This window comes from Schistocerca americana, unplaced genomic scaffold, assembly GCF_021461395.2.
Source record: "Schistocerca americana isolate TAMUIC-IGC-003095 unplaced genomic scaffold, iqSchAmer2.1 HiC_scaffold_16, whole genome shotgun sequence".
In the NCBI taxonomy this organism is placed as follows: Eukaryota; Metazoa; Arthropoda; class Insecta; order Orthoptera; family Acrididae; genus Schistocerca; species Schistocerca americana.
The window spans coordinates 451,236-462,121 of NW_025725687.1; positions in this window are offsets into that span (position 1 = coordinate 451,236).

Genomic DNA, 10,886 nt, shown 5'->3' on the forward strand with positions numbered 1-10,886 from the left:
AAAACTGGACTCACTGGTGAGGTTCAAATCATAGAAATTTAGAGTGCCAGTCCTCTTGTACTTAAGTCGGCATTATGCCTTTCGTATTAAATTTGGATGCAATTTCTGTGTTTCATCGTCAATAAGAAGGTCCAAGGTACACAGTAAACCTACGGTGAAAGATCGGAATCTAAAACTGGACTAACAGGAGAGGTTCAACTCATAGAAAGTTAGAGTGTCAGTCCTCTTGTACTTAAGTCTGCATTGTGCCTTTTGTATTAAATTCGGATGCAATTTCTGTGTTTCATCGTCAATAAGAAGGTCCAAGGGATACTGTAAACCTGAAGTAAAGCATCGGAATCTAAAACTGGACTCACAGGAGAGGTTCAACTCATTGAAAGTTAGAGTGTCAGTCCTCTTGTACTTATGTCGGCATTGTGCCTTTTCTATTAAATTTGGATGCAATTTCTGTGTTTCATCGTCAATAAGAAGGTCCAAGGGATACAGTAAACCTGAAGTGAAGCATCGGAATCTACAACCGTACTCACAGTAGAGATTCAAATCATAGAGAGTTGGAGTGTCATTCCTCTTGCACTTTAGTCGGCATTGTGCCTTTTGTTTTAAATTCGGATGCAATAACTGTGTTTCATCGTCAATAACAATGTCCAAGGTATACAGTAAACCTGAAGTGAAGCATCGGAATCAAAAACTGGACTCACTTAAGAGGTTCAAATCATAGAATGTTAGAGTGTCTGTCCTTTGTACTTAAGTCGGCATTGTGCCTTTTGTATTAATTTTGGGTGCAATGTCTGTGTTTCATTGTCAATAAGAAGGTCCAAGGTATACAGTAAACCTGAAGTAAAGCATCGGAATCTAAAACTCAACTCACGTGAGAGGTTCAAATCATACAAAGTGAGAGTGTCAGTCCTCTTGTACCTAAGTCGGCATTCTGCCTTTTGTATTAAGTTCGGATGCAATTACTGTGTTTCATCGTCAATAAGAAGGTATAAGAGATACAGTAAACCTGAAGTGAAGGATCGGAATCTAAAACTGGACTCACAAGAGAGGTTCAAAACATAGAAAGTTAGAGTGTCAGTCCTCTTGTACTTAAGTCGGCATTGTGCCTTTTGTATTAATTTTGGGTGCAATGTCTGTGTTTCATTGTCAATAAGAAGGTCCAAGGAATACAGTAAATCTGACGTGCAGCATCGGAATCTAAAACTGGACTCACTGGTGAGGTTCAAATCGTAGAAAGTTGGAGTGTCAGTCCTCTTGTACTTAAGTCGGCATTATGCCTTTTGTATTAAATTCGGATGCAATTTCTGTGTTTCATCGTCAATAAGAAGGTCCAAGGGATACAGTAAACCTGAAGTGAAGCATCGGAATCTAAAACTAGACTCACAGGAGAGGTTCAACTCATAGAAAGTTAGAGTGTCAGTCCTCTTGTACTTAAGTCGGCATTGTGCCTTTTGTATTAAAGACAAAAAGAAGGTCCATGGTATAGAGTAAACCTAAAGTGAAGCATCGGAATCTAAAACTGGACTCACTGGAGAGTTTCAAATCATAGAAAATTACTGTGTCAGTCCTCTTGTACTTAAGTCGGCATTGTGCCTTTTGTATTAAATTCGGATGCAATTTCTGTGTTTCATCGTCAATAAGAAGGTATAAGAGATACAGTAAACCTGAAGTGAAGGATCGGAATCTAAAACTGGACTCACAGGAGAGGTTCAACTCATACAAAGTTAGAGTGTCAGTCCCCTTGTACTTAAGTCAGCATTGTGCCTTTTGTATTAAAGACAATAAGAAGGTCCAAGGTATACAGTAAACCTGAAGTGAAGCATCGGAATCTAAAACTGGACTCACTGGTGAGGTTCAAATCATAGAAAGTTAGAGTGTCAGTCCTCTTGTACTCAATCGGCACTATACCTTTTGTATTAAATTCGGATGCAATTTCTGTGTTTCATCGTCAATAAGAAGGTCCAAGGGATACAGTAAACCTGAAGTGAAGCATCGAAATCTAAAACTAGACTCACAGGAGAGATTCAACTCATTGAATGTTAGAGTGTCAGTCCTCTTGTACTTAAGTCGGCATTGTGCCTTTTGTATTCAATTCGGATGCAATTATTCTGTTTCATCGTTAGTAAGAAGGCCCAAGGTATACAGTAAACCTGAAGTAAAGCATCGAAATCTAAAACTGGACTCACAGGAGAGGTTCAAATCACAGAAAGTTAGAGTCTCAGTCCTCTTGTACTTAAGTCGGCATTGTCCCTTTTGTATTGAATTCGGATCCAATTTCTGTGTTTCATCGTCAGTAAGAAGGTCCAAGGTATACAGTAAACCTGAAGTGAAGCATCGGAATCTAAAACTGGACTCACAAGAGCAGTTCAAATCATAGAAAGGTACAGTGTCAGTCCTCTTGTACTTATGTTGGCATTGTGCCTTTTGTATTAAGTTTGGATGCAATTTCTGTGTTTCATCGTCAATAGGAAGGTCCAAGGTATACAGTAAACCTGAAGTATAGCATTGGAATCTAAAACTGGACTCACTGGAGAGTTTAAAGTCATGGAAAGTTAGGGTGTCAGTACTCTTGTACTTAAGTGGGCATTGTGCCTTTTGTATTAAATTCGGAATCAATTTCTGTGTTTCATCGTCAATAAGAAGGTCCAAGGTATACAGTAAACGTGAAGTGAAGCATAGGAATCTAAAACTGGACTCACAGGAGAGGTTGATCTCATAGAAAGTTAGAGTGTCAGTCCTCTTGTACTTAAGTCGGCATTGTGACTTTTGTATTAATTTGGGATGCAATTTCTGTGTTTCATTGTCAATAAGATGGTCCAAGGGATAGAGTAAACCTGACGTGAAGCATCGGAATCTAAAACTGGACTTACTTTTGAGGTTCAAATCATAGAAAGTTAGAGTGTCAGTCCTCTTGTACTTAAGTCGGCATTATGCCTTTTGTATTAAATTCGGATGCAATTTCTGTGTTTCATCGTCAATAAGAAGGTCCAAGGGATACAGTAAACCTGAAGTGAAGCATCGGAATCTAAAACTGGACTCACTGGAGAGGTTCAAATCATACAAAGTTAGAGTGTCAGTCCTTATGTACTTAAGTCGGCATTGTGCCTTTTGTATTAAATTCAGATGCAATTTCTGTGTTTAATCGTCAATAAGAAGGTCCGAGGTATACAGTAAACCTGAAGTAAAGCATCGGAATCTAAAACTCAACTCACGTGAGAGGTTCAAATCATAGAAAGTGAGAGTGTCAGTCCTCTTGTACCTAAGTCTGCATTGTGCCTTTTGTATCAAATTTGGATGAAATTACTGTGTTTCATCGTCAATACGAAGGTATAAGAGATACAGTAATCCTGAAGTGAAGGTTCGGAGTCTAAAACTGGACTCACAAGAGAGTTTCAAATCATAGAAAGTTAGAGTGTCAGTTCTCTTGTACTGAAGTCGGCATTGTGCCTTTTGTATTAAATTCTGATGCAATTTCTGTGTTTCATTGTCAATAAGACGGTCCAAGGGATACAGTAAACCTGAAGTGAAGCATCGGAATCTAAAACTGGACTCACTGGTGTGGTTCAAATCATAGAAATTTAGAGTGCCAGTCCTCTTGTACTTAAGTCGGCATTATGCCTTTCGTATTAAATTTGGATGCAATTTCTGTGTTTCATTGTCAATAAGAAGGTCCAAGGGATACAGTAAACCTGAAGTGAAGCATCGGAATCTAAAACTGGACTCACTGGTGAGGTTCAAATCATAGAAATTTAGAGTGCCAGTCCTCTTGTACTTAAGTCGGCATTATGCCTTTCGTATTAAATTTGGATGCAATTTCTGTGTTTCATTGTCAATAAGAAGGTCCAAGGTACACAGTAAACCTACGGTGAAAGATCGGAATCTAAAACTGGACTAACAGGAGAGGTTCAACTCATAGAAAGTTAGAGTGTCAGTCCTCTTGTACTTAAGTCTGCATTGTGCCTTTTGTATTAAATTCGGATGCAATTTCTGTGTTTCATCGTCATTAAGAAGGTCCAAGGGATACAGTAAACCTGAAGTAAAGCATCGGAATCTAAAACTGGACTCACAGGAGAGGTTCAACTCATTGAAAGTTAGAGTGTCAGTCCTCTTGTACTTAAGTCGGCAGTGTGCCTCTTGTATTAAAGACAAAAAGAAGGTCCAAGGTATAGAGAACACCTGAAGTGAAGCATCGGAATCTAAAACTGGACTCACTGGAGAGTTTCAAATCATAGAAAATTAGTGTGTCAGTCCTCTTGTACTTAAGTCGGCATTGTGCCTTTTGTATTAAATTCGGATGCAATTTCTGTGTTTCATCGTCAATAAGAAGGTATAAGAGTTACAGTAAACCTGAAGTGAATGATTGGAATCTAAAACTGGACTCACAGGAGAGGTTCAACTCATAACAAGTTAGAGTGACAGTCCCCTTGTACTTAAGTCAGCACTGTGAATTTTGTATTTAAGACAATAAGAAGGTCCAAGGTATACAGTAAACCTGAAGCGAAGCATCGGAACCTAAAACTGGACGCACAGGAGAGGTTCAACTCATAGATAGTTAGAGTGTCAGTCCTCTTGTACTTATGTCGGCATTGTGCCTTTTCTATTAAATTTGGATGCAATTTCTGTGTTTCATCGTCAATAAGAAGGTCCAAGGGATACAGTAAACCTGAAGTGAAGCATCGGGATCTAAAACTGGACTCACTGGAGAGGTTCAAATCATAGAAAGTTAGAGTGTCAGTCCTCTTGTACTTAAGTCGGCATTGTGCCTTTTGTATTAAATTTGGATGCAATTTCTGTGTTTAATCGTCAATAAGAAGGTCCAAGGTATACAGTAAACCTGAAGTAAAGCATCGGAATCTAAAACTCAACTCACGTGAGAGGTTCAAATCATACAAAGTGAGAGTGTCAGTCCTCTTGTACCTAAGACGGCATTCTGCCTTTTGTATTAAGTTCGGATGCAATTACTGTGTTTCATCGTCAATAAGAAGGTATAAGAGATACAGTAAACCTGAAGTGAAGGATCGGAATCTAAAACTGGACTCACAAGAGAGGTTCAAAACATAGAAAGTTAGAGTGTCAGTCCTCTTGTACTTAAGTCGGCATTGTGCCTTTTGTATTAATTTTGGATGCAATGTCTGTGTTTCATTGTCAATAAGAAGGTCCAAGGGATACAGTAAATCTGACGTGAAGCATCGGAATCTAAAACTGGACTCACTGGTGAGGTTCAAATCGTAGAAAGTTGGAGTGTCAGTCCTCTTGTACTTAAGTCGGCATTATGCCTTTTGTATTAAATTCGGATGCAATTTCTGTGTTTCATCGTCAATAAGAAGGTCCAAGGGATACAGTAAACCTGAAGTGAAGCATCGGAATCTAAAACTAGAGTCACAGGAGAGGTTCAACTCATAGAAAGTTAGAGTGTCAGTCCTCTTGTACTTAAGTCGGCATTGTGCCTTTTGTATTAAAGACAAAAAGAAGGTCCATGGTATAGAGTAAACCTAAAGTGAAGCATCGGAATCTAAAACTGGACTCACTGGAGAGTTTCAAATCATAGAAAATTACTGTGTCAGTCCTCTTGTACTTAAGTCGGCATTGTGCCTTTTGTATTAATTTTGGATGCAATGTCTGTGTTTCATTGTCAATAAGAAGGTCCAAGGGATACAGTAAATCTGACGTGAAGCATCGGAATCTAAAACTGGACTCACTGGTGAGGTTCAAATCGTAGAAAGTTGGAGTGTCAGTCCTCTTGTACTTAAGTCGGCATTATGCCTTTTGTATTAAATTCGGATGCAATTTCTGTGTTTCATCGTCAATAAGAAGGTCCAAGGGATACAGTAAACCTGAAGTGAAGCATCGGAATCTAAAACTAGAGTCACAGGAGAGGTTCAACTCATAGAAAGTTAGAGTGTCAGTCCTCTTGTACTTAAGTCGGCATTGTGCCTTTTGTATTAAAGACAAAAAGAAGGTCCATGGTATAGAGTAAACCTAAAGTAAAGCATCGGAATCTAAAACTCAACTCACGTGAGAGGTTCAAATCATACAAAGTGAGAGTGTCAGTCCTCTTGTACCTAAGACGGCATTCTGCCTTTTGTATTAAGTTCGGATGCAATTACTGTGTTTCATCGTTAGTAAGAAGGTCCAAGGTATACAGTAAACCTGAAGTAAAGCATCGAAATCTAAAACTGGACTCACAGGAGAGGTTCAAATCATAGAAAGATAGAGTCTCAGTCCTCTTGTACTGAAGTCGGCATTGTTCCTTTTGTATTGAATTCGGATCCAATTTCTGTGTCTCATCGTCAGCAAGAAGGTCCAAGGTATACAGTAAACCTGAAGTGAAGCATCGGAATCTAAAACTGGACTCACAAGAGCGGTTCAAATCATAGAAAGGTACAGTGTCAGTCCTCTTGTACTTATGTTGGCATTGTGCCTTTTGTATTAAATTCGGATGCAATTTCTGTGTTTCATCGTCATTAAGAAGGTCCAAGGGATACAGTAAACCTGAAGTAAAGCATCGGAATCTAAAACTGGACTCACAGGAGAGGTTCAACTCATTGAAAGTTAGAGTGTCAGTCCTCTTGTACTTAAGTCGGCAGTGTGCCTCTTGTATTAAAGACAAAAAGAAGGTCCAAGGTATAGAGAACACCTGAAGTGAAGCATCGGAATCTAAAACTGGACTCACTGGAGAGTTTCAAATCATAGAAAATTAGTGTGTCAGTCCTCTTGTACTTAAGTCGGCATTGTGCCTTTTGTATTAAATTCGGATGCAATTTCTGTGTTTCATCGTCAATAAGAAGGTATAAGAGATACAGTAAACCTGAAGTGAATGATTGGAATCTAAAACTGGACTCACAGGAGAGGTTCAACTCATAACAAGTTAGAGTGACAGTCCCCTTGTACTTAAGTCAGCACTGTGAATTTTGTATTTAAGACAATAAGAAGGTCCAAGGTATACAGTAAACCTGAAGCGAAGCATCGGAACCTAAAACTGGACACACAGGAGAGGTTCAACTCATAGATAGTTAGAGTGTCAGTCCTCTTGTACTTATGTCGGCATTGTGCCTTTTCTATTAAATTTGGATGCAATTTCTGTGTTTCATCGTCAATAAGAAGGTCCAAGGGATACAGTAAACCTGAAGTGAAGCATCGGGATCTAAAACTGGACTCACTGGAGAGGTTCAAATCATAGAAAGTTAGAGTGTCAGTCCTCTTGTACTTAAGTCGGCATTGTGCCTTTTGTATTAAATTCGGATGCAATTTCTGTGTTTAATCGTCAATAAGAAGGTCCAAGGTATACAGTAAACCTGAAGTAAAGCATCGGAATCTAAAACTCAACTCACGTGAGAGGTTCAAATCATACAAAGTGAGAGTGTCAGTCCTCTTGTACCTAAGACGGCATTCTGCCTTTTGTATTAAGTTCGGATGCAATTACTGTGTTTCATCGTCAATAAGAAGGTATAAGAGATTCAGTAAACCTGAAGTGAAGGATCGGAATCTAAAACTGGACTCACAAGAGAGGTTCAAAACATAGAAAGTTAGAGTGTCAGTCCTCTTGTACTTAAGTCGGCATTGTGCCTTTTGTATTAATTTTGGATGCAATGTCTGTGTTTCATTGTCAATAAGAAGGTCCAAGGGATACAGTAAATCTGACGTGAAGCATCGGAATCTAAAACTGGACTCACTGGTGAGGTTCAAATCGTAGAAAGTTGGAGTGTCAGTCCTCTTGTACTTAAGTCGGCATTATGCCTTTTGTATTAAATTCGGATGCAATTTCTGTGTTTCATCGTCAATAAGAAGGTCCAAGAGATACAGTAAACCTGAAGTGAAGCATCGGAATCTAAAACTAGAGTCACAGGAGAGGTTCAACTCATAGAAAGTTAGAGTGTCAGTCCTCTTGTACTTAAGTCGGCATTGTGCCTTTTGTATTAAAGACAAAAAGAAGGTCCATGGTATAGAGTAAACCTAAAGTGAAGCATCGGAATCTAAAACTGGACTCACTGGAGAGTTTCAAATCATAGAAAATTACTGTGTCAGTCCTCTTGTACCTAAGTCGGCATTGTGCCTTTTGTATTAATTTTGGATGCAATGTCTGTGTTTCATTGTCAATAAGAAGGTCCAAGGGATACAGTAAATCTGACGTGAAGCATCGGAATCTAAAACTGGACTCACTGGTGAGGTTCAAATCGTAGAAAGTTGGAGTGTCAGTCCTCTTGTACTTAAGTCGGCATTATGCCTTTTGTATTAAATTCGGATGCAATTTCTGTGTTTCATCGTCAATAAGAAGGTCCAAGGGATACAGTAAACCTGAAGTGAAGCATCGGAATCTAAAACTAGAGTCACAGGAGAGGTTCAACTCATAGAAAGTTAGAGTGTCAGTCCTCTTGTACTTAAGTCGGCATTGTGCCTTTTGTATTAAAGACAAAAAGAAGGTCCATGGTATAGAGTAAACCTAAAGTAAAGCATCGGAATCTAAAACTCAACTCACGTGAGAGGTTCAAATCATACAAAGTGAGAGTGTCAGTCCTCTTGTACCTAAGACGGCATTCTGCCTTTTGTATTAAGTTCGGATGCAATTACTGTGTTTCATCGTTAGTAAGAAGGTCCAAGGTATACAGTAAACCTGAAGTAAAGCATCGAAATCTAAAACTGGACTCACAGGAGAGGTTCAAATCATAGAAAGATAGAGTCTCAGTCCTCTTGTACTGAAGTCGGCATTGTCCCTTTTGTATTGAATTCGGATCCAATTTCTGTGTCTCATCGTCAGTAAGAAGGTCCAAGGTATACAGTAAACCTGAAGTGAAGCATCGGAATCTAAAACTGGACTCACAAGAGCGGTTCAAATCATAGAAAGGTACAGTGTCAGTCCACTTGTACTTATGTTGGCATTGTGCCTTTTGTATTTAATTTGGATGCAATTTCTGTGTTTCATCGTCAATAGGAAGGTCCAAGGTATACAGTAAACCTGAAGTATAGCATTGGAATCTAAAACTGGACTCACAGGAGAGTTTAAAATCATGGAAAGTTAGGGTGTCAGTTCTCTTGTACTTAAGTCGGCATTGTGACTTTTGTATTAAATTGGGAATCAATTTCTGTGTTTCATCGTCAATAAGAAGGTCCAAGGTATACAGTAAACGTGAAGTGAAGTATCGGAATCTAAAACTGGACTCACAGGAGAGGTTCAACTCATAGAAAGTTAGTGTGTCATTCCCCTTGTACTTAAGTCAGCATTGTGCCTTTTGTAATAAAGACAATAAGAAGGTCTAAGGTATACAGTAAACCTGAAGTGAAGCATTGGAATCTAAAACTGGACTCGCTGGAGAGGTTCAAATCATAGAAAGTTATTGAGTGTCAGTCCTCTGGTACTTATTCGGCAGTATGCCTTTTGTATTAAATTCGGATGCAATTTCTGTGTTTCATCGTCAATAAGAACGTCCAAGGGATACAGTAAACCTGAAGTGAAGCATCGGAATCTAAAACCGGACTCACACGAGAGGTTCAACTCATGGAAAGTTAGAGTGTCAGTCCTCTTGTACTTAAGTCGGCATTGTGAGGTTTGTATTAAATTCGGATGCTATTTCTGTGTTTCATCGTCAATAGGAAGGTCCAAGGGATACAGTAAACCTGAAGTAAAGCATCGGAATCTAAAACTGGACTCACAGGAGAGTTTAAAATCATGGAACGTTAGATTGTCAGTTCTCTTGTACTTATGTCGGCATTGTGCCTTTTGTATTAAATTCGGAATCAATTTCTGTGTTTCATCGTCAATAAGAAGGTCCAAGGTATACAGTAAACGTGAAGTGAAGTATCGGAATCTAAAACTGGACTCACAGGAGAGGTTCAACTCATAGAAAGTTAGAGTGTCATTCCCCTTGTACTTAAGTCAGCATTGTGCCTTTTGTATTAAATTCGGATGCAATTTCCGTGTTTCATCGTCAATAAAAAGGTATAAGAGATACAGTAAACGTGAAGTGAAGGATCGGAATCTAAAACTGGACTCACAGGAGAGGTTCAGCTCATACAAAGTTAGAGTGTCAGTCCCCTTGTACTTAAGTCAGCATTGTGCCTTTTGTAATAAAGACAATAAGAAGGTGTAAGGTATACAGTAAACCTGAAGTGAAGCATTGGAATCTAAAACTGGATTCGCTGGAGAGGTTCAAATCATAGAAAGTTAGAGTGTCAGTCCTCTTGTACTTAAGTCGGCTTTGTGCCTATTGTACTAAATTCGGATGCAATTTCTGTGTTTAGTCGTCAATAAGAAGGTCCAAGGTATACAGTAAACATGAGGTAAAGCATCAGAATCTAAAACTCAACTCACGTGAGCGGTTCAAATAATAGAAAGTGAGAGCGTCAGTCCTCTTGTACCTAAGTCGGCATTGTGCCTTTTGTATTAAATTCGGATGCAATTACTGTGTTTCATCGTCAATAAGAAGGTATAAGAGATACAGTAAACCTGAACAGAAGGATCGGAATCTAAAACTGGACTCACAAGAGAGGTTCAAATCATAGAAAGTTATTGAGTGTCAGTCCTCTTGTACTTATTCGGCAGTATGCCTTTTGTATTAAATTCGGATGCAATTTCTGTGTTTCATCGTCAGTAAGAAGGTCCAAGGTATACAGTAAACCAGAAGTAAAGCATCGGAATCTAAAACTGTACTCACAGGAGAGTTTCAAATCATAGAAAATTAGTGTGTCAGTCCTCTTGTACTTAAGTCTTCATTGTGCCTTTTGTATTAAATTCGGATGCAATTTCTGTCTTTCATCGTCAATAAGAAGGTATAAGAGATACAGTAAACCTGAAGTGAAGGATCGGAATCTAAAACTGGACTCACAGGATAAGTTCAACTCATACAAAGTTAGAGTGTCAGTCACCTTGTACTTAAGTCAGCATTGTGCCCTTT